General features: G+C 42.1%; 1 protein-coding gene across 2 annotated transcripts in view; it reads left to right on the forward strand.

Annotated features, from left to right (window-relative positions):
* The window catches only part of ADAMTS2 (ADAM metallopeptidase with thrombospondin type 1 motif 2), a 331,712-nt gene that overhangs the window by 675 nt on the left and 307,019 nt on the right, over nt 1–24,018 (forward strand). Inside the window, exons 1-2 of one of the 2 annotated variants that reach the window (XM_083428526.1) lie at nt 1–134; nt 799–883. The gene's annotated coding sequence lies outside the window, so the exon portion shown is untranslated. The remainder of the gene's footprint in view (nt 135–798; nt 884–24,018) is intronic. The other variant, XM_083428527.1, reaches the window with a different exon arrangement.

The raw sequence follows: 24,018 nt of genomic DNA on the forward strand, positions 1-24,018 counted from the left end.
CACCTGGGACTGAGGGAAACTTGCTTTTCCGAGTCGACTCGCGGAAGAGCAGGGTCTGGGGTTGCTGCTTTTGCCTAGGGGAAGGAAAGCCGGGAGTCCCACCGACCTGAGTTTAAAAGCTTCCAGGCTTCCAGGTGGGCAGCTTCTTAGCAAAGGGCGGGGTGGACAAAAGTTGTTTTTCGAGAGTTAAGAACTACCTTGAGGAGTGACCAGGTCAAGGTCCATCCAGTGTAACACCGTCTCCAAAGGCCCAGACCCAAGAAAGGCTGGGTGAAATAACTTCTGCCCTTTGCCCCCAGCATGCATCTAGTAAGAAAAGCTTCCCAAGTTGGAAGCTTTCAGTTTGGGATGGATCCCTCCCTCTGATGCTCTTTAAAAAGCATCTAAATGAAAGGCCACCACCAGTCTTGAAACGATTTATTTTGCGGGACGGATTCAAGCACATACCAGAAAGTTTGTGGAATTAAAGCGGACACTTCCAGACGCTTGCTGTTTTGGGACAGGATTCACTTACACGCTGGCAAATTCAGGTTGCACAGTTAACACTGATTTGGAGATCCTGCACAATAAAGCCCCCTCCCCCCAAGTTCGGACTTGATGAAATAAGGGAAGTGCCCATAAAATGTAATGGAAGTGTGGGTTAAGAATTGCTTGGCATAGCAGTTTTTGCAAACAGATCAGAAGGATCACTCAATAAATAGTCAAATGTCATTTATTCATGCATGTTGAATGAATGTTCAATAAACAAGGCATCTGGAAGTGAACACTAGCATAACAAAACTGCTTTTTTCTTTAAAGGGACTTTAAAGAAAGTGCAGTTAGGAAAGTAACAGGAAAATGCACTGAAAAGCGTAGGATAAATGAATGATTAACAGGAAGACATGTAAGTACTGTACCCTGCAAACAAATCAGGATAAATGCTCAGTAAAGACTAAAGGTAGTCTAATCACCGGGGTAAGCTCTGTGCAAGCAAATCAGGATGAAGGCTGAATAAATTGCTGGTATTGGAGCTTAGCTTGGACTTCAGTGCTGTTCCAAGCACGGTATCATGAACCATGAGCTTTCACTGCCACCTAGTGGGTTGACCTGGTAATTTACTCTCTACGGAACTACTGTACTCATTTTGGAAACGGGAACAAAGAGTGGAGGGGTTTGCAATAAAATATTGCAATGGATTCTGTGGTTGAACCCTTAATGACTCGCATGCCACCAATCAATGACCAAGCAATAAAGGTGTGAAGCATTAGATTTCAATGCCTTTCATGTGTCCTCTGCTGAAACCTAAACAAAAAGGCACTGGGGTTTCTATGTAATTGACTCTGTTGGTGGACCATACTCATACCACTACAATGATCTCATCTACATGGATGAAGGGGCTAGTCCAGGACAGTCTATAACATTTCATACCAAGTGGGCTGCAAGAGTACTTCAATACAGAACATGCAGGCTGCACACTGCCTAGTCACGGGGGCGGGGGGGGGGGGGGAGGAGTGTTGAGGCCCAAATCTGAGGCACCCCAGCCCTTAATGCTGCTTTCCCAAAGACTCGTAAGTGAGGCACAGGGCTTTGGGAAGGAGGCACAAGGTTTTGACAGGGTCCTAGAGCTCCCCATTCTTTCCCAAAGCTGCGAAAGTGCTAACTAGGCTTTGGAAAGGACAGAGAGGACTCTAGGACACTGTCAGAGCCCTCACTGCCTCTCACAGCAAAGGTATCCCATAACCACCATTGCTAGTATCCATGGATAACCTTAAACTCCATTAAGTTGTCGAATCCTCTTTTAAAGCCAATCAGCTAACTACAATTTATGATGCGGGAGCAAATTCCTAAGGTTTAATTATGCATTGTGTAAAGAAGTGTTTTCTTCCACCTGTCCTCAATCATCCAACTTTGGCTGGATAGTCCTGAGTTATCTATCGTATTGGGAGAGAGAGGCAGAGTTTGGCGGCTGGTCCTTACTGACACCATTTTATTAATAACAAATACTAACCTTTTCTCTTTCTAATTTCATTCATTGCCTTCTCTGACCTTTTCTCCTCAGAGGAAGGAGACCTATCTTTCTTCTTCTTGCACCCACAAACTTCTCTATCTCTGCCAACATTTAATCAGCATTCAAGGAGTTGTCCAACCTACAAGCTATGGCATGGCCAGGGGAAGGAGCAGGCAAGTGAAGGAGGCCATGGGGCAGGCACCTGAAAATGACCCAAGGCCCGCCGGGAGGTTCCAGTCCACTGCTTGCTCTAGGTGGAAAAGCCCCAAATGTTGCAACCTTTCTTCATAGAGGGGTTTTCATAGTAATTGCTATTCCACTGGAAACTGATGGACAAGTGCAAACTATTACTGTTGGCCCCTCTCATTGGTAATTTTTGGCTGTAAAGGTAATTTTATTTAAAGGAAAGTTATAAAAGTCTAATATTTTTAAAAAGCTCGTTCCTGAGTTTCATTGCATTCAAGCATGACCAAGAAGTGCTCAGTTTCAGCCGGGGGGGGGGGGGAATGTGTTCCTCGTGCCAGAGAGTGGGATTACTATGGTGAGTACAGGGGCAAATTTAGCTCCCTCCACCCTAATGTATCTACTTACCTTCTCTGATATATGTGAATGGCTATAGGAAGGTTTCTGTGGGCTGTACATGGAGGCAATACTGCAGTGTGGTCCCAAAAATGAATAAACCACAGGCTCAGCTGGCTTCCACCACCCAGGCATTCCATGGCCAGTCAGTGTATATTAGGTTTTATTTACAGATCTTAAAGGCTGCTCTTCCTACTGAACCTATTGTTAGCCCAATAAAAGTTCCCTAGATTCCCTCCCTCTCTCAAGGATCAGTTCAAAAATGTGACAACTGCTTGTACTTAACTGTTTTTGCTCACCATAACTTCAAAGTGTCAAAAGTATCTCTTCAGATCAATTTCAATTTGGCTACTCTTTCATCTTTAAGGCTTGGTTCTGGTTTCCTAGAGATTTTGCTTTCTCTCTATTTTTATACAACTTTTCCAGATATTAAATTTGCACACGAAAGGCATTTAATCATCTAAATGCTGAGAGACAGACTATGACACAACCAACTTACTTCCCACAGACTTAGACTTCCACCACAAAAACCAGACACCTGAGATTCTGGCTTGTTGAAGTGAAAGATTCAGAGTTTCAGATTAGAAGAGAAAAGATTATATATGTTGCAGGGTTCTCCTCCAAGCTTCAAAAGGATGGGGAATTTGTTGCTGCACAAAGATACCTTCCATTCACATGGAATGTCCTTTTTGAAGTGCTTATTTATTTATTTATTTATTTGTTCCGCTCAGGGGATGGTTGTCTTCTGTACTAATAAGGAACAGCCAAGGGACTGTGGCGATGCGATAGGCTACTTCCTTAGGTCACACCAATTTGTTTCAGGGCTTAAATGAAACTGCACACATTGTAGTCATGCAGAAAAATAAGAACTGGGGCAAATTCCTTCCTTCCTGAGGTCCACAATAAGTTCTTATGAAAAGTTCTACTTTAAAGCTGGACAACAGCTGTGACTGTCTTGAGTGGCTGTGGGTGAGGCAAACTGTTGGGGAAGGAAAATGAGTTTGGACCAAACTATACATTACATTGGAAATCTGTGATCAGACCTCCCTGATTCCCGCCCCCCCCCCTTTTCATTTATAAGCTGTTTTCTGAGTGGAGCGGGGGCTCCAAATTAGAACAGTTGGGGGGGAATTCAGATTTTCTCTTCATTATTTTCCCAATCTACATCTTCTCACCCTTACCCCATCATTGGTTGTTGATTGCTCTGGTGATAAAAAGGATCTGTATCCCAGGATCTCACCTTTTATCCTTCTGCTTTGTATATTTCTTTCAAACTTTACCATTCTGTGAATCTTAGGTCTCATGGATAATTTTATCACGCATCTGGAGCAGATGTATTAGTGGCCAGTGTGGAGAGGGTGGCGTTGCTTACCTGGTTTCCCAACACCACACATCATTGCCTGTGCCAGCCACTATTGGCAAAATGTATCGTCAATATAGTCATTCTATAATTCGCTGAATTGGGATGCCATGTTTGATTCCTGTCTAAAGTTTGGCATCAGGTCTCTGGATAGCATTACTTCATCTCAGAAGAACTTTTTGTGCAGACAGCCGGGATTTAGTGTTACCATGGTGAACATCAGTGAAAGATTAGCCCAATGAAAAGTATCATGAAGTAGAAAGTGATTTCCTAACTACCACTCACAAAGCACTGGTTTTCATGGCAAACCAAGAAACATATTAATAATTTTTTTAAAAACTGTTCTATGTACGCTGCTTAGGGATTCTTTGATTAAGTGGCTTGTACATTCTTCCAGACAAACAAAATAGATTATTGGATTAATCTGTTTCCTGTAATGATGGATCAGAGTGCTTTCCAATAGATGTCACTGTAGCACTTCCTTGCTCATATTGGAAATCTGCACTTCACAGAATAGGCTTTACTTGCTCTAGCAAATCCACTATACAGCTGCTTAGTAAAACCACACCATTTTCAAAGGCTAATTCCCCTGACATATCTCAGGAGATTACTAAAAACAACCCTAGTTTATTAAGGCACATTCTTAGTTCACAGGGAGAGAATGGAGTAAAATAATGCTCACCATTAACTCCCCGCCATATAGTACATAGGCTGCACTTCCTTCTAATTTTCCTCATAAATAATATTTAACAGAAGAGTAAAAAAAAAAGTATTTTAATTTATTTCTAAAAGGGGAGGCGGAATACTAAATGAAGCCAATAGAATCTTAACGCTATGAAGATATACAGTATATCCCCCTACATTTCCAGATGCTAGCTCCAAATTGCAAGTATCAAGAAACTCACATATTTAATACGTTATCTTGCCATATAGTGGTAGTTCAAGAATATGTGTCCTCTCAAAGCATTTGCTTGGCTAATGCAAAATAAGCGGACGGATACCGAATCCTTTTAAAGCTCATCTCATTCATTGTAACCCTGCTGAATGTGCTGTGCTGTTGTGATAAGTCCCAACTCTATAGGAAGCCACAACAGAGAAGTTCGACTCAGAGGGAAAACATGGAAACATTTGTCTAAGGGGAGCTACTTTAGTCAAGATACCTGTGCTGCTCACTGGGAAGCTAAAACACTGCTTAATGAGATTTGGGAGGGGATACTATATTTGGGAGTGAAATGATATTATAAAGCACACAGGTAAACCTGGAATTTCCACCCCCCCCCCCAAATTTTTCCCAGTGATTTTATTTGGAAGTAGTTAAGGTCTCATGTTTTGTTAGAGAATGGCCAACCTACTTTTCTGTCTTTCTGCTGCCACTGAAGTGGTGTGGGCACACATTCACTCTAAAAAGGCCTCTCTTCATTTGCCCAATAATGGGGTCACAAATGCTTGTAGGGTTGCTATTTGTCCTCTTTTTCATGGGCAGAGTCATCAAAGCGATCCATTGTTAAAAGTAGATGTTGGCAAATGTGTCCTCTTTTTTGCTCTTCAAAATATGGCAACCTTATTTATGCTTCCACCTTCTAATACTCTGCGGCTGGAGCAACGGATGCTATAAATTCTGCTACTTCTCTTAAATTCTCACTTTTAAAAAAGCCTCCTGATGATTTATGGGAGAATCTTGCTTTTTGACCTTAAAAGAAACACTAGTCATCGCTTACCTAAGGAGCCTTTAAAGTCATTATCTCCAGAGACGTTGGCCGTACCAGAGGAAGCCATTTTAGGAAATGAATCAGCAGCCTGTCTGACATTTATAGAACTGCCAGAGATGTAATGATTGATATTGGGGTACCTAAACCTACTCTCCTGTACAAAGTTTATCGCTAATCAGAGAGATGTTCCACTGAAAGTTGCTGAGAACTTCAATCTGCCAGCTGCCGCCGATCAGTTTTGCTTTTGGTGATTCAGCTCTTTTTGTAAACCAGGCCACTAACTGTAGGATGCACAAGATTTGCTTTTAACAGTGCAATCCTATGTCTAGCTGCTCAGAATCAAGTCCTGTTCAATTCAACGGGGTGTTCTTCCAGGTAAGTGTGTAGAGCAGCCTTCCTCAACCTGTGCTCTCCAGATGTTGGATTCCAGTTCTCATCAGCCTCAGACAGCATGACCAATGGTGAGGGATGGTGGGAGCTGTAGCCTGAAACTTCTAGACAGGGTTCCAGCCCTATTTATAAAGAGAGAGGTTTTGGCAACAGTTAGTAATCAAGAAGTAGTAATTACAGTTGCCAAATGCCCTTAAAATAAAGCATCCTGAGGGAGCACCCCAAATTAGGGAAGGAGTGCATATTACATGTCTTACAGGTAACAACAAGGCTATAAACAGTAAAGATCTGTGGGCTTTTACTAGGGTTGCCAGGCCAAGCTCTGAGAGATCTTTTACTATGCTTTGAAATGATTGTGTGGATACTTTCCTATAGACAGAATTGTCACCTTTGAAACAGTTCCTGGGTCTTTCCAACACAGAAATATAACAGGTGAAGCTTTTTCTTGCCTGGATATAAGTCTTGAGAGATGCACACTCCCAACATTTCCATGCTGCTTCATCAGTCTGTAGGTAACGGAGCCAATGCTGCTCCTTTCATTTGTTTATTTTATTGCTCCCTCTGGGATCACAAATAAGAATATCCAGGCCAGGGATGGAGAATCTGTGTTCCTTCAGATGTTGAACTACGGCTCCCATCACCCCTGATCATTGGCTGGGGCAGAAACCAACACTATGCGGAGGGCCACAGTCCCCTGTGCCTGTAGTAGGAAACAGTATTCGCCCCAGTGCTCTTTTTTCTGTCTGAGTAAGAGCCTCATCTGTTCAATGCCTGCGTGTGAGCCTGCCTGTTGAAGGCACACAAAGAAGGGTGGTTATAAGGTTTAGGAGCCCTAGTCTGGGCTGGAGAAACCGCTTATCAATTCCACCACAGCAGTGAGTCCAGAATAACAGGCAGATTCCAGCCATGTTTACTTGTTGGAAAGTCCTACTGGATTAAGTGGGACTTTCTTCTAAAAATAAACAAGTGTACCGTATACATCTGGTCAAAGTATGTAACGTGTGAAGTTTTCAGAGGTCTACTAGAAAATGGAAGAAATGGCTAACTATTCACAGCTGGGGTGGGGAGCCTCAGGCCTAAAGGCTAAAGTGGCCCTCCAGGCCTCTCTTTCTGGCCCTTGGGGACTGTTCCTAGGTCCTCCTTGAGTGCTGTTGCTCTTGGGCTGGATGGAGAAATGCACGTGGGACATGGGTGAATGTAAAGACCTCTGGCTTTCATTGTACAAAGGTCAGAGTCACCCTTTTTGCTGCACCCACTTTTCTCTCTGGACCTGTCCACCACTGATTTGTGGCCCCCGGAAGGTTGCCTATGAGGGAATGTGGCCCTTGATCTGAAAAAAGCTTCCCCACCTCTGGGTGAGATAAAATTACATTGATTCCCCTTCAGGGAAGAAGAACTGTTAACAATTATAATTGTTTTTGCATACTTTGGACTAGTTTTTGCTGATGTGGTTGTTTCTTTTTTTGCTCCTCTCTCTTGTCTTATGTTTTACTTTGCTTGTTTATTTGTTTTAGCTCTTACTGCGTTTCCCTCTCCCCCCAGTTCATTGAACTTTGCTTCTATTGTACAGAGGAACATGAGGTGTCAAGTATTCTTTATTTTGGCTTCCTAAAAGGTAGTAACAGTTAATAAAGCCCTGAAGTATTTGATAAGAAAGGGGTATAAATATAGATTAAACACACAAATTGAATGCAATAGTTTTAAAAATATGACACATCTTTGGTTAGCAGCCATGAAAATTACTAAACAGGACATAAATAGCCCTCATAAGGAACTCAGCATGATTCCGTTGATGCAAAATAAACATGTTGTGAATTATGGGAGAAAATTAAATATTTTTGTTAAACCAAGAAAATGCAAAGCACATTCCTAAAATGATTTCAAACACCACAAAGACAGAAAATAAATAAAGATGAAACTGTACGGACACAATCCAAATTTCAGCACCTTTCAGTCCCATTGATTTTAACTGGATTTAAGGACTCTGCTGAGATCTGGGTTCCTATGCTATGGAGAATAATCCACAGGGGCCCTGCTAAGATGAGAACGTTGCCAACCCATCCCTATTCCTCTGCTTGGCTTCCAGAATCCCAACTCCACCTCTCATGCTGGCCACCATAGCCTACAGCTGTTGTTTATTGGTGCTGTCGATGAGTAGATAGGGATCCCATCTCCACCCTGCTTCTCATTCTTCTTAGACGGCTTTAGGACAGGGCTTGGAATGGAGATCATTGTAAAAGTCAGTGTGGTTTAGTGGTTAGAGTGTTGGGCCATGGCTAGGAAGGCCTGGGTTCGAATCCCCTCCAAGTCCACATTGCTTTCCTTGGACCAGTCACACACCCTCAGCCTAACCGCCCTCACATTTGTTGTAAAGACAAAATGCATGGGGAATAATGATATGCATCGCTAGAGGGCTGAGCCCCACAGCTTTTGTGATGGAACCCAAATCTCCCGCCCCTCCCTTCTAAGTTGTATTAAACTTTTTTTTTAAAAAACACTTTTTGTATTGGATGGCTGGACGCACAGCTTAGGATAATACTGGTGAGTCCCTAGCAATCTGCCATATGAATTTACTTGAAGTATCTGTGCAAATAAATGAGCATATGCAATTTTTATGCAAATTTCTATCATGGGCCCATGCTTCAAGTCCTTTAAATACCTAGCAATGGGACATGTCATTTTAGGGGTAAACTTAATTTTTGCAAATTTATTCAGTGAAGGCTCTTAAAAATATGTTTTAGGATTTGAGGAATTCAGACCTGCTATTATTGTTGTCATTGGGTAACATTTAACTTGGCAAGGCTATGTTTGATGAAGAAGCACATAAACTGCTTTCGGAAAACCAAATAATTTTAATTTTACCTTCTGAATACTAAATAATAAAAATAATATTAATACTTGGCAATCGTTGTTAATGATCTCTATGCAATTTTACATACATTCTACCTAACAAGCAAAACTAAATTAAATTAATTCAACCAAAATATCTTTGGAATTCCCAAGTCATGTTACAAATTTATAGCTCTCCTCATTTTGGGAATTTGAAAGTTGAAAAATTCAACATATCCTAGCCTATCAATGCCCTTGTCACCTTTTGTTCTGTGTAGGAAGGGTGGGATGCAAATGTTCTCCAATTCTGGGCTCAGAGTATGCCAGATAAGCCCTACTGGATCTGACAAGGGCTTACCTAGTCCAGGGGTTAATGTCAGGTGGGCTGAGCCTACCCACCACTTTTCTATAATTGGCTTTGGCTTTTCCATCATCACTTTTCTCAGCATTGCCCTCTTCCACTGGGAAATCAAAGACATAATTAGTATAAGAAATTAACATCCCTCTGCTTTTTCTCTCACCCTGAGCTTTCTATTCCCGCCCCCCCCCCTAGCTATGTTCTCATTGCCTCAGGCAGTTTCATCCCTCTCACCCCAAGGTTAATCTACCTCAGGCTTCCTCAACCTCGGCCCTCCAAATGTTTTGAGACTACAATTCTCATCATCCTAGACCACTGGTCCTGCTAGCTAGGGAACACGGGAGTTGTAGGCCAAAAACATCTGGCGAGCTGAAGTTGAGGAAGCCTGATCTACCTGCTAGTAGATGGTTTTTGAAATCAAGATGGAGACTGGGGATCTGGCACCCTGCTGCGTTCCAACTATTGTTGCATCAATATTTGTTACGGGTAGTTTTGACATAATACTTGTTTGCACATATATTTTCTGGGGAAACATTTACATTAATTTCTTTTGGCCAAATATGGCTTTTCCTGTCCATTTCATTTCAACTTTGTTTTATTGTATGGTATTGTAGTTATCAATATTGAAAACGCAATATAGCAGCAAGGCCTAATATGGTAAATGATATACTGATTGATTGTTGAAGTAAGCCTCTGGAAAAAAATGTCTCAGCTGAGACAGGGTTTTTTTTAAAAAAATAGAATAAGGGGAGAGGTATTGAGGTTTTGAATTTTGAATTTAAATTTTGGTTTTCAAACTCTCACTCTTCCTGTGTTGTGAGCTGCAAAATATGACCCACCCAAATGATACTTCCCACAGCTGGAGACAGTCAGCCCCTCCCTACACCCCAAGAAGCCAACAGTAACACATATATGTGCAGTTGCAGTTAATGTCACTGGCTGGTGCTAGCTATACAAGATTTGCTTTTGAATGGCAGATTCTAGTGCTATATCACACATATCATTACCCCTAGCTTCAAGTTAGGTGCCCAAATCACTCAAAGCATCAAAGTCTACCCAGAGCCTCTCTTTTTGGGGTAGTCCCAACCGAATCTACCACCACCTGCCCAGATACACTTGGGAGATAGTGCCCGCTTTGCAAGGAACATCTCACAGTCTTCCAAATACTTGTGGAGTGCCTGAACAAGGAACTCATGTGTCTAGGGCACATTCCAGCCTCTGTAGCGGGAGCCCAAGCCTAGTGTGTGGAATGAAACCCTTTTAGATGCAAGCTTCTGGTACAAAAACAGAAGCAAAAAGTTTCATTTATTTGGTAGATTTCTTACCCACCCTTCACCATAAAGTCTTCGGGTGGATTACAACAATACAATACAGTGGTACCTCGGGTTAAGAACTTAATTCGTTCCGGAGCTCCGTTCTTAACCTGAAACTGTTCCTAACCTGAGGTACCACTTTAGTTAAGGGGCCTCCTGCTGCTGCCGCGCTGCCACCGCGCGATTTCTGTTCTCGTCCTGAAGCAAAGTTCTTAACTAGAGGTACTATTTCTGGGTTAGCGGAGTCTGTAACCTGAAGCGTCTGTAATCCGAGGTACCACTGTATACAACTATTAAAAACAGATAAAATGGTTAAAATTATAAAGCAATTAAAATTATTCTAGATGGAACGTAAGAGTACAGATTCAATAAGAGAAGTGGGCCCCATAAGACAAAACAAAAAAACTTAATCACCAAAGTCCAAGGTAAAGAGGTGCATGATAACACCAAGGTTGCAGGTTTGAGCCCTGTAAGGGACAGCTGCATATTCCTGAATTGCAGGGGGTTGGACTAGATGATCATCAGGGTCCCTTCCAACTCTATGAATCTGTGGCTGCTAAAAAGCACCCATTGCCTATCAGAGGCTCACGAGTCCTCCCTTCTCCACCAGATAAATAGGAATCTGTACCTGAAAATGCATGAATTTGTAGCATCAGAATGATGCATACTTTTGCTGCAAAGAGAAGGTGTATCAGCTTTGGAATGGTTTCTAGGTTCTTATTCCAAATGCACCCCCCACCTCTCCCCTGTCTCAAGTCAATTATAAATTCACCATTAGATTTTATGCCTCTGCTTGAGTCATTTGTGCAGCTCAGTGCTTGCAAAACATGAATTTCAACAGCTTGCCAGAGGTTCTCGTGTATAGTTTTGCTTGACAGACAGTGATTTTCAATAACACACCAGGCCAGTGCCTCCACATCCTGATGTTCCTGGCATAATGAGGTCTTCCACAATAACTGATGGTCTGGATCAGTTCTGCTTATTTTATTATATTTGACCAGGGTATAAGCTGGAACAATAAGTGAACAATACAGAAGGTTTTGATTTCTCATCCTCAAAACTTTTTTTAAAGCAGCAGATAAACCCTGATTTTTTTTAAAAAAACCTGTTTTATAAGGTACAACGATATAAATGGCATTATTTTTTATTTACAAATTCAGTTCACGTAAACCAAAGGCTTAGTTAGATGAGTACCTTCAACCCTGAGATTTTTATGTTTTCTGGAAAAACAAATAAAACCATTTTCGGTGTCCTGTGTTAGTTTTATGGTCTTGTGTTCTTTCTTACACACTTCAGTGAGCCAAACCACTTTCAAGTGAAGTTTTTTTTTTGGGGGGGGGGGATGTGTGTTATTCAAACACACTGCAAGAAAATATTGTTACAGTGACTAGGCAGATATTTCCAGAAACCAAGAAATGGAATGTATAAAATGTTCTGGAATTAATAGGATGAAGAGAAAATGAAAAGATGACACGACATTGAATCTCAACAGCTGGATACCAATTACTATTCTCGCTCTCAAGCAAACAGAGTAACTCGGTGGAGGTATCCTTCTTGGCCCACTTCAGGCAGGCAATTTAATTAGTGATCTTTTCTCACTTTCAAATAGCAGAATATTTTTTTTTTAAAAAAAGAAGTTTCACCTGAGATAGGAAAATCTCAGCCTTCATTTCATAGAGGGCATTGCCACTCTTCATTATTTTCCACCTTCATTTTTATAAAATTACACCTGTCTCACCCTTTGATAAATCCAATAGCTTTTATCTTTTTTATATGCCCCTAAGAGGAACCTCAAACATAAAAGGGATTCTCTTGACTATGGAAATAGCCTTAAAGAGCCTAGATTAGAAGCAGCAAAGTGAAAATAGACATTATGGAACCAATTACCCTTTGTTTCTTGCTACTTGGGTGGTAAGGTCACAAGCTGGCGTCTGTGTCGGCTTCTTTGACAGAACGGTGGTTGTGAACTAGGATGCAGCTACAGTTTCTTCCATGTAAGTCTTCTCGTTATCCTGACACCAATCCTTCCTCCTTACCTACAGGAGGTTTGTTTGTTTTTGCTTGCGTGTTTGAGGAGATAATGATGGGTGATGTCTGGGGAAGAAGCAGGACAAGAGAGGCTTAGGCTACATTTTTACTGGATATCTATTTTAAAAACCGACAGACAATCAGATGCAATCTCCGGGTTGTCACCATCAGTCCAGAAAGAAAAGATGCAGTCTGCCTTACCCGCCCCCCTGGATGTTGCTGAAGGCAGGCTCACAGTATTGCTATGATTTTGGGAGTGCCAGACTCCTCTAAATCCCTGGACCCAGTAAGTGCTAGAATTTAATCAAGACTTGCTTCTTCCATAACCACAGAGCTGCATTCAAGAAGACATCAGCCATAGCTCTCTTAACCTTGTTGTCCCTCTCTCTCAAGCTTGCCGCTTTCTATCTCGGTGACATCACTCCTAACCTTTCAACTCTAAACTGTGGCAGTATCTGTTGTGGTGGGAGGGTCTACCCGTTTTTGGTGCTTTGTTCTTATAATGGCCCATCTGTGATCCATGTATGCATTTGCTCCCTACTGTGGACACAGCCAAGGAAATCTCCAAAGAGCCAGGCAATGCACTGCCAGTAGGGGAGTGGCAGAGTCTTTCTGCATGCCTGAAAGATGGAGTGGGGAGGAAGGCCCTGAAGGAGGATTATGAAGTACGTGAGGTAGTTTGGGAGCCATTGGCCACTATGGTAGCTGGCAGGCTTCCTTCTCTGTGATTCTTCATTAAGAAACAAGTTATGAACTGGGGCTAAGCAGATTTAAGTTTAAATGTATAGTTACGACGCTCACTGCTTCTCTTCTTAGTTCTTGCTTTAGCTCCTTATGTAAAAGGTTTTGTTCAAAAACAACCCAGACAGCCAGGAAGCTCTACAAAGAAAAAAGTGTGAGAAGCACGGCCAGTGGGAAGGAGAAATAAATGAGAAATGCACAGAGTGAAAATACTAAAGGGTTTAGATGCCATTGTACTAGTCAGCCTTTTATTATTTGCTTTGGAAAAAGTATAATTAAACAAAGAAAAGAAAGAACTGAACAAAAATCTGTTTCAGTGGCTTGGCTCGGATGTTCCATTTGATTTTGGAGACTTAGGCTGCTAATTTGCTACAGAGATTCTTTGTGATCTTTTTTTTCTTTTTTTGTCAAAAAAGGGTGGTTGTTGAAAGACTAGTATTTCCTTTGCCTATAAAGATGAAAGGCATATTTATTTATGTATTTTAGTTCCCAGAATTGTTGCTTTAAAGTGGGATAGCACTTACATACCGCATCATAAGCTGTGGCAAAGCACCAGCCACCTCCACCACATTTCTGCTTAAGTTCCGATGGCACTGGCTCACTTTGTTACAAACCTTCATTTTCTACTTTGCTATTAAATAGGAGCAGGTTCTTTGTGGCTCGAGCAACAGCATGCCAGAGATAAATTCTGGTGCAGCTTTCTCTAGCACCTAATGTTGTTAAAGGTGCAGGAGTCCTGCCAGAAAAAAGGTTGGTCATTGCACCACACCATGAAGAGTATCCTCAGCATATTTCTATTGTTAACTCTATTGCTAACACTTTAATTAATGTGTGTTACCACGTCTGCAAATTATGCTTACCTCTCCTTTCAATGCAATAATATAATCTCCAGCGGAGAGAAACAACCTCCCTTCTCATCTCTGGCTTGCCTACTTTAGATGGTGGCCTGTCACAGGACTCTGATGCAACTCCAATATTATATGACTGGTAATGGTGCGAAATTATGTTAGTATCCTTTAATGGACTCCCACCCCCATTTCCTTCACTATCTCTGTACTCTGGTAGGTGGACAGATTCAAGAGAGGACAGAGCTCCTGCCCCTTTAGCTGTGTAGTGCTTTTAAAAATCTGGACACACTACTTTCTAGCCACCAACTTGGATGGCTTTAAAAGAGGATTAGACAAATTCAAGGAGGACAAGGCTATCAACAGCTACTAGCGGCAATGGTTTTGCTCTACCTCCACTTTGAAGCCAGTATGCCTCCGAATGCCAATTGCTGGGAATCACAGATAGACAGGGTGCTGTTACGCTCAGGTCCCGCTTGTGGATTTACCGTAGGCATCTGGTTGGGCATTGTGAGAACAGGTTGGGGGAACTAGGTGGTCCATTGGCTGATCCGGCAAGCTCTTATGTTTGCCACCCTCCAACTTCTGCTGCCTGAGGGAGGTGCCTCACTCTGCCAGATGTTAGAGCTGGCTCTGCACTCCTGTGGTTTTACTGTCTGTGAATCAGAAATCCTCCCCTCGCCCCCCAGCAACTGAATTCGTTGCCTGTGACTCTGGCAACTCACTTTGCTTTCTTGTTTTGGAGTCAAGTGGTTGCCAAGTAACTTAGCTGACCCAGAGGTTGTTAGGAGGAGTAGCTTAGCGACTGCAGCACCTGTGCAAATGGACATGACAGTGACACAGTTATTGTTGGTTGAGCGCTATGAGTTAATAATGGTTTTAAATCTTTCCTTGTATTTTGTTCTTTTTTAAGTTGTTTTTTGAGTTGTTTTTTAAAAACTAAGAAACGAACAAACAAACAAACAAACAATAGAGGATGGAGGATGGAGCCAAAATTGCAGGGTGAAGGCAAGAAGGAAGTTTTGGGATGAGGAGGGAGGGTGGCACAACACCTCTGACCTAGCAGGAGACCTCCATAGTAGGGTGGATGTGATCCTTTTCACTTGCTGTCTTGGAGTTACTAAAAGCAAATTGATTGTAAATGGAATAAACTATAGATGAAACTCATCTGTCAAAGAAACAAGAGGAATATTTTCTGCTGTCATCGGAATTTCTTAGTGATCTGTAATACATTGGGTTGTATCCAGTACAATCATCCTGTTAGCACAAAGACTTCCTCTCCTTCTATCCCCCCCCCCCGCATGGCCCCAAATCTGTTTTTGTTTCCCCACAGATTGTAGGAGAACTCTAGGAAAGGGAGAGGAAGTCCCATTGCACAGGCAGAAGTCCTTGCACCAACAAGACAACTCGTGTGTGTGTGCTTGTCAAAGATTTTTGAAAAACAAAAGCTATATTTCCTTTTTATTATTAATGTAAGCCAGCCAGAAGAGCACCTTTTTATTTCTGCACAGAAAATTAATGTTACGTCGCCACCTCTTTATCTATTTATACCCTACCTTTCTGCTTATCAGCTCTCAATGTCATCTGCATAATAAGGACAAAGTACAATGAGCAACAAAGCCCAGCAAAAACAATAAGCAAAACTCTACAATTGTAAAAACAACAAAAACATAAACCTTAAGGTTTAAAAAGAGCAGTAAAAAAATTAAAACAAAAACCAACACCTATTACAATGAAGGTTTTTAAGGAAGTTGTTAAAGTTAACAGGAATTGGATCAAGTAGGCTTCCATAGAAAAGGAGTTCCACTGGTGCTGTATCACTACAGAGAAGGCCTTGTTGTACGCGCGTACATACACACACACACACACACACACAGAATACAAAGTGCTATTTTTCTAGAAAAAGAGATGCCAGAACTAACCATGAATGCATGAATCCCGTGTTCTCTTATAATGGCAATGGTGCCCATCTGACAGGTCCTGGAAATGAGTTTCAGTGAGTTCTGGCTGAAAAAAAAAGTCCTGCTTTTCACCAAAGCCTTAAATCTGAAACATAGATTTAGATGTGATTCAGTAGGCCTGAGGGTGAAATTTGACAAGGCACATGAATATCCTCCCAGTTCTGTTGTTTCGTTAAATTGAAATGCAGCTGCAATTTTTGTATGTTTGTGTCTGTGCAAATCCAATCAGAGATGCATTGGGGTGGTGGTGGGGTGGAAACCCTTCCCTGTGGCCCATCTTTCTGAATAAAATTGCCTTGTTGCTTTTCTCAGGAGAAATACAAGGAAGTATATTTTCTTCTACGGATTTTTTTAAGGGAAGGGGTGAGGATAGTGATGGCAGCCCACAGGAAACAGCGAATCACTGCCTACTCCTGTTTACTGCTACTCCAGCCACATCTCAGCCCTTTCCAGCCGTACTTCAGCTTTTTAAAAAATCAGGAGGCTCCTCACACATTTCCTGTGTCTTGTCTGGTTTGGCTCTGACAATGAAGTTTGGTTTGGGATGTGATCAGAATGCGTTATGTATTTGAAAAGCTGCTCACAGCACCTCACCCCAGTACCAATCTCTCCATGCTAACACAGCAATGTTTAAATATCTTATCAATGTGTGGAACCAGCATGATCTTGCTTGCTTTTAAGATTTAGTGTGAACAGGGATATGCATTCTGGACCACGACCTGGGTTGCCAGGTGCTGAGGGCAATAGGCAATACTTTGCGGTGGCTCACCCTCCTTCTAAGAGGGCATGCTACAGAAAGTTCTGTTGGGGGACTGTTTTCCCTCCCTATCCTTGTGGGAATTATCCTGTGCCTCTGAATACCAGTTGCCATAAACTACTGGAGGGGAGAGTGCTCTGGTGTTTGTGTCCTGTTTGCAGGTTTTCCACAGGCATTTGGTTGGCTACTGTGAGAATAGGATGCTGGACTAGATGGACCATTGGCTTAATCCAGCAGGCTCTGCATGTGTTTTGTATTACCATAGGGTTCCTAGCTATTTGAATTTGTCTCCCTTACTCTTAAGCATTTACTCTGAAGCCTTTGGAAACTGTAATCTGTGGATGTAGAGTGAGTGTCTGCAGTGTACTGATGAGGTGGAGCAGTTTCTTCCATTAATTTGTTGGTGCATTTTTAAACATTTCTAAAGAGCCATGGAATCCAGGGCAGTGTAGAATAGAGATAAATTAAAATTATCCACACCAAAATACAAAAAACCCACCAAAAATAATATATGAAGAAAATAAAAAAACAGCGTTATACTGTGTAAAGTTTGGGTTACCTTCACCTTAAAATGATATTATAGAGCTGGAAAAGGTTCAGAAAAAGGCAAATAAAAGGATCAAGAGACTGGAGCATCTCCTCTATGAAAAGAAGTTATAACATTTGTGCTTTTTAGTTTAGAAAAAAAGAAGAAGAGTATGTGGGTGAGGGATTATAGAGGTGTATAATATGTATGTTTTGGGAAAAGTGGGTAGGGTAGAAACCTCTGGGCGGTTGTTTTTTAAACGTGTTGTAACACTAGAACCCAGAGCCATTCAATTTGCTGATTGTTGGAAGATTCAGAACAGATAAAAAAAGAATTTCTCACAGTGCTATGGAATTCACTTCTTCAGGAGGCAGTGATCGTCACAAACTTGAATAGTTTTAAAAGAAGACTAGAAAAGGTCATGGAGGATAACCTATCAGTGACTGCTAACCATGATGGCTCTGCTCTACCTCCACTGTTAGAGGCAACATGCCTCTGAATACCTGTTGCTAGGATTCAGGGGCGCCATCTCTTAGGGGCTTAGCCCTTTTGCCCCCCCCCCCATATTTTTGGGAGGGAGCCAGGCCCCCGCCATGTTCAAATGGGGTGAAGCAGGCCAAGCACAGAGCTGAGTGTGGCACGGCTTCTGTGGCCGGCTCCTTCTTTTCTTCCTCCTGCAGTGGAGGGGAAGGAGCTGGTGGCTGCAGGAGGAGAAGGAGGAGCCGTGGCTATTGGAGCTGCGCTGGCGCTGCACAGCTGCTGTGCTGCTGCCACTTTTGGCTCCTCCTAGTGCCGTCTTGATGTCATGTGGAGCACATTCATTGGTCATTGTGACAATAGGCTTCTTTTCTGGATGGCCTTTGTCCTGATCCAGCAAGGCAATTTTCATGTTGTTGTTGCTTAATTATTCTGAAGTATATTTTAGGCAAACTTCTGCTGATATGGGCTTTAGAATATTGTTAATAAATAAATTCAGGCCAGCAGTTATTGCTAACCAGGAAAGGTTTGGCTTAGGAAATGGATCAGAGCGGTATGAAGCTCAGTCCTGTGAATTAGTACAGTCATAACCAACCATTGCTGCTGTTTACACAAACCTTTGCTGCCTAGATTTACATAAGTCTGGCTAGTCTCCGTAGCCAATCAATATGGTATGGAGCCTAGCAAGTCAGTAAAGCTAACTAGAGTGAAGAGGCAAACTTCCGCTAAGCAAACTGTATCTAATGCAATGTAGGAGGAAGGAAATGGAGCAAAATTCTCGATGAGGATGAAAGGAATTTCTACAACTCGCAGCATATCTTTCCCCCTCTCGAGCAATTTTGAGGAAAAGGAAAAGTGAAGAAATGCAGGCCATGGTGGGGTAGGGGCAACCAAATCCACCATCATTCTGTGGCAGGCTTCCTCAACCTCAAACCTCCAGATGTTTTGAGACTACAGTTCCCATCATCCCAGACCACTGGTCCTGCTAGCTAGGGATCATTTCAACTGAAGGTTTATATATCCTGGCCTCTGACATCCTGCCCCAAACCAGCTGCAGATGCTTAAACCTGCTTGCTGGGATCCCTTTACTGTTGAGTGCAGTTATTCCTAAGGTGCCCTTTGCTCTTGAGGAGTGTGGTGATACTGAGCTCTCAGGAACCAGCCAGCTGCTTGAGCCTAAACCTTCTGGTACTCATACACATGGGGGCTGTGTGGTGTGTTGCTCCTGTGAATAAGGGTTCTTTACTCATAGGATCTGGGTGCTGGGAATAGTTCCTTTAGTGGAATAAAAGCCAATAAACATCTTGAAAGCACCCCACTTTTAGACGTGGATAGGGGAATCTCTAACTGAGCATCCACATGCAATTTGAAAATAATCATTTGTAGCTTTGGAAGATTCCCCAAAGCTGAGCAGTGTAAAGCCATGTGGTGGAGTCGGTAGGCTGGAGAGTGGAAATTAAGCCCCTGGACACAACAATCTCTGGTATAAGAGGTTTTTAAGGAATTTAGTAAGGAGATCAGAATTTAAATGAGCACATAGCAAAATTCATTCACACTAGCTTGATGTTCTAGCCTATAGTCACTGGTTACAGAGCATTTAGTAAAAATAAAATAAAATTCCAAGCTGTGTTGAAGCCATGCTGGATGGTGGCCCACTTTATTCTTTAAGAACAAAAGGGGATATTGATGAAGGAATAAGGAGGGCTAAAACTTTGCTCTTCCCCTAAGCATTGCTAATATATTTGAGCTCTTGTTCCTCCAAAGAGCAGGAACTGACTAGCTGAGAAACTTCACACTCCAGATTATAGCAAAACCAGAAAGGGGCAAAAAATTGGCTTATTTTGCTGTGAAGCACTGAACCATCACATCTCCAGTTACAGAATGTCAGGCTTGATGGCGCTGAACCTTCACAAGGAAATCAGCAATGTTTCTCAGCCATGATGAAAATACTTTACTCAGTTGAGAACAAAGCTACAGGTGTTTGAAGGGTATGAAGCTCAACACCATGCCAGAAAAAGAGACCTGTATTTGCACGCCAATATTCAAGCAAGGGCTGCTAGAAAGAAGGCTAGAAAAAGGTTCTCTTGATCTGTTTTTGTATAGAATGGGTGGTGTAGATGGCGGTAGCAGTAGCAGCAGGTATGGTAGTGGTGGGAGTGGCGGCAGGGCAAGGTGGCACTTCCTGTTTTACCTCTAGCAGCAAAACAGGACACGGTGCCCCTGTTACAGAGCAACATGTGGACTCTAGTCTTTGTTGACTCTTTGGCTGAGGGAGTAGGGCAAGAAGGACTGAGCTCCTCTGCAAGATTGCAAAGGCCTCATTCCATAACTTTCTTGTGGCAGTGTGGTTAGAAAGATGCTCAGTTGAATGGAAAGCCTGCCTTGTATTCTGCTGAAAAGCACTGTTGTTCTCAAGTAAGGATAGGTGAATTGGTCTATTCCAGTCTTTCTCGGTTTCTCATTTTTCCCAGTCTTAAGGCCAGTTCTCCACATTTTCACATCATTTTTTTTTTTAAGGCTTCATGAAAATTCACCAGCATTTTAGTGCAAAAGTATCCCAAAATGGGCATGTTTGTATGCCTAGATTTTGCCTAATATACACATTTTTACAAAACATAAGCTTAATAACATAATGCATTTGTGTTACCATTTTCATTCCTCATGCACATTTTACCTTTATATGTGGGTTTTTGTACACATTGCTTGGCTGGAGAACAGCACTGCAAAACTGAGAGAAGTGTGAATTTTGGAGGATGGTTGTGATTCAGTCCACATATTGTTTCACCTTTAAATGTGTGCTGAGCCAAATGTCTCCCCCACCCTCCTCTTCTTGAGTTCAGACTCCCATTTGTCAGAGGTGGAAATGAACCTTCCACCTCTTGCCTGTGGCATCACTGTTTCCCACTAAGCTGCTGCTGGCTACCTCACAGTGCTGCTTCCTCTGAGCTTTTCGGTGGAGTCTACACGCTCACTCACATGACTCTGCCCCTTGCAGTAGGCTCACATGGACACCCCCAACCTAAACATGTGTATGCAACAGTTTTCTTTCTTTCTTGTTGATGTGGCTTTTCAGATACAAGCAATCTCTCAAAGTAGCTTACAGCTTAAAACAAAACATCGATACAAATTTACAGCTAGGGCAGAGGTGGAACCAGGGTTGAGGAATCTGTGTTCTTCCAGATGTTGCTGGACTACAGCTCTCAGCAGCCCTGACCACTGGCTACACTGGCTGAGGCTGATTAATTTGGAATCTAACAACATTTGGAGCACCAGAGCATCTCGACGCCCTTTCAGTATTCCCACATGGTAAGAAAAGGCAGTTGCTCTTCCATGTTATCTCATTTCATTGTTTTGAATTTTTGTAATTTGCTCTTAGCTGTTACTAAGGTGGAGAGGAAAACAAACAAACAAATTAATTAACTGATATACGGTCACACACACACACACACACACTGCCTCCCTAGTGACATCTGTTTTGAACCAGCGAGGAGATAACCTGCCGGGATCACATAAGTGGAGACCTTGAATATGTCTCAACAATTGTACTGGGGCAGGAGCTTAAATTTATCCCTCAGAACTACTCGCTAGCATGGAAAGTTCCTGAAGTCTATAATTTAGAGAGGAAATAGGCGAGGCACAAAGTATATGGGGACACTTTAAAAAATGTGTTGCAGAGAAGAGTTTACGTGGCAAGTGCAACATTGGGCAAAAGGCCAGAGAATCACAGTCCTGTTAAGGTCTTAGTTATTGGATGAATATTTGCATTCATTTTATAAGTGATGCTTGAAAACAGTTAATTTCAGACACTTGACACAGATATTTGCTTTAAATTTCACAAACACATACTTCAAATTTTGTAAATGCATGCAAGTACTGGTGCGCTTCCAAACTGTTTTTTAAAAGCACTTTAACAACCACGTCTCTCCTTCCTCTGCAAATTTATAGGCTTTCTCTGGATAACGCTTTCATCTGCTCTTCAAGCCAGATGTTAGAAACAAAATGTACCAGATAGTTGACCTTTATTCCCCTACTCACTTCACCCATTTAAATAAATATTTTGAGAGAAGGGGGTGGGGGGTTATAAGCCAGAGTAATCAGAGGACCAAAAAATACCATAAAGAGTGTTTATGGCCCTAAGATTATACATTTACTACTTCAGAATTTAAAAAGTGCTTCTCAAGTTGTAGTTTTATCTTTGGTTGTAGTAAATTACTGTTCAGGCATTGGAAAGGCATATCTGCATATTTCACAGTCAATAAAAAGCCAATAGCTGAGGATTAAGTACAGAGGGTGCAATGTAGAGTCCCATATGCTGTAGATTGTAGACTGTCCACGTACACAGTCATGGACTCATGAAAGACTGCAGGAAGAGAGAAACAGTATATTTCTCCAGCAGGAGGCTCATGGCATAAGCCAAAAGACTAACACCAGTTCCCCTCGACTCCACTCAAAGCACTCTTAGGTGGGAAATGTGGGCCTATTCCTGTCCCAACAGGTGACACTCATTAGCTACTTAACATGAGGTCTAAACTGCATCAAGCAACTTCATTAATGTAAAACCCTGGGATAGTGAGAAGGCTTTGTAGACTTCCATAATAACCACAAAAGAAATACAGCCTTAGGTATCTTAGTGTGTGTTTGTGTGTGTAGCAGTTCATCTCACACTTATCTATTTACTTATTTATTTATCTGAGAACATGGTAAGGTAAGGTAAAGGACCCCTGGACAGTTAAGTCCAGCTGAATTCAACTATAGGGTGTGGTGCTCATCTGAGCTTTCAGGCCAAGAGAGCCAGGGTTTGTCCGCAGACAGCTTTCCGGGTCATGTGGCCTGCATGATTATACCACCTCTGGAAGCCAGAGCACACGGAAACGCTGTTTACCTTCCCACTGCAGTGGTACCTATTTATCTACTTGCACTGATATGCTTTTGAACTGCTAGGTTGACAGAAGCTGGGACAGAGCAATGGGAACTCACTCCACCAGGTGGATTTGAACCTTGGACCTTCTGACCCTAACCCTAACCCTAACTTTTACCTGAGAACATGAATCAGTTCAAAAAACTACAATATGCAAACCTTTATATTCACAACAGGAGGGAAAGGAGAGAGAAAGGGAGAGAGAAAGGAACCAATTAGCAAACCCAGCCAATTTCAGCATTAGAATAACAGCAAAGTGTCGCTGAAATAAGATGTAAAAATAAGCTGTTTGCTTGCACAGACAAGCACAAACCCCACTTTTCCCTCTGTACCTGAAGTCAAACACAGTTGACAAGACACAAACAAAACATCACCAAAAAAAAAGACACACCCTTTATATGACTGAGGCTGAACCACGTCTTTATTAGTATTCCAATACAAATATAGAATCTCTGCTTTTCAGTGATCTCTGATATTTCTACTGGTTTTCATCTGTTTCTGCAGATAAAAAACAACTAGCATATATGTAGATATATTTAAAGATGCAGTCATGACCCCGCAAAGTCAGTTGAACTCCCCTCCACCAGCTAATGTCACTGGAGATTAGGGTGGTCAGGCGAAATACTTTACAGAGGGCAGCCCTCCATCTGGAGGGCTCTCTGAGCCAAGTCCAGTTCATAGGCACTAGTATACAAAGCTTGGGACCAGGATACCTAAAAGAGATTTTATCCATTAAATATGCAAGTGATTGCTGCCTTCTGCAGCAGGGGGACTCTGGAAGATACCATGTCGTGAAGAGGTCAGTTCCATAGGATATTGGAATTGGACCTTCAGTGTTGCAACCCCTTCATTGAGAACTCCCTCCCATCACGTCTGCTGTCTTTTCAGCATTTGTTGAAGATGCTTATTAAATGGAATGGAAGCAGAGGCTCATGATGACAAGCAGGAATGAAGGAAGAGACCCTTGATTTTTTATGATGACCATGCTGCTTATAAACATTTAGCTCCTCTGAATAATTTTTGCTGGTTCTGAACTTAAATTTCATTTGATACTGTTATAGTAAATTAAATAAAAAGGTTTAGGCCACTACCCAAATCTCCCTCTGCTCACTTCTGCCATTTCATCTGGGCTCCTTCTGGCCACCAGAATGAGTATGCAGCTGGCCACTGGTTATATCCCCACCAGCTGAGCACCAAAATAGAGCACTCTGAGGGTGGCAAGGAGACAGAGCTGAGCCAA

The sequence above is a fragment of the Podarcis tiliguerta genome (assembly GCF_965153285.1).
Source record: "Podarcis tiliguerta genome assembly, chromosome: 2".
Lineage (NCBI taxonomy): Eukaryota > Metazoa > Chordata > Lepidosauria > Squamata > Lacertidae > Podarcis > Podarcis tiliguerta.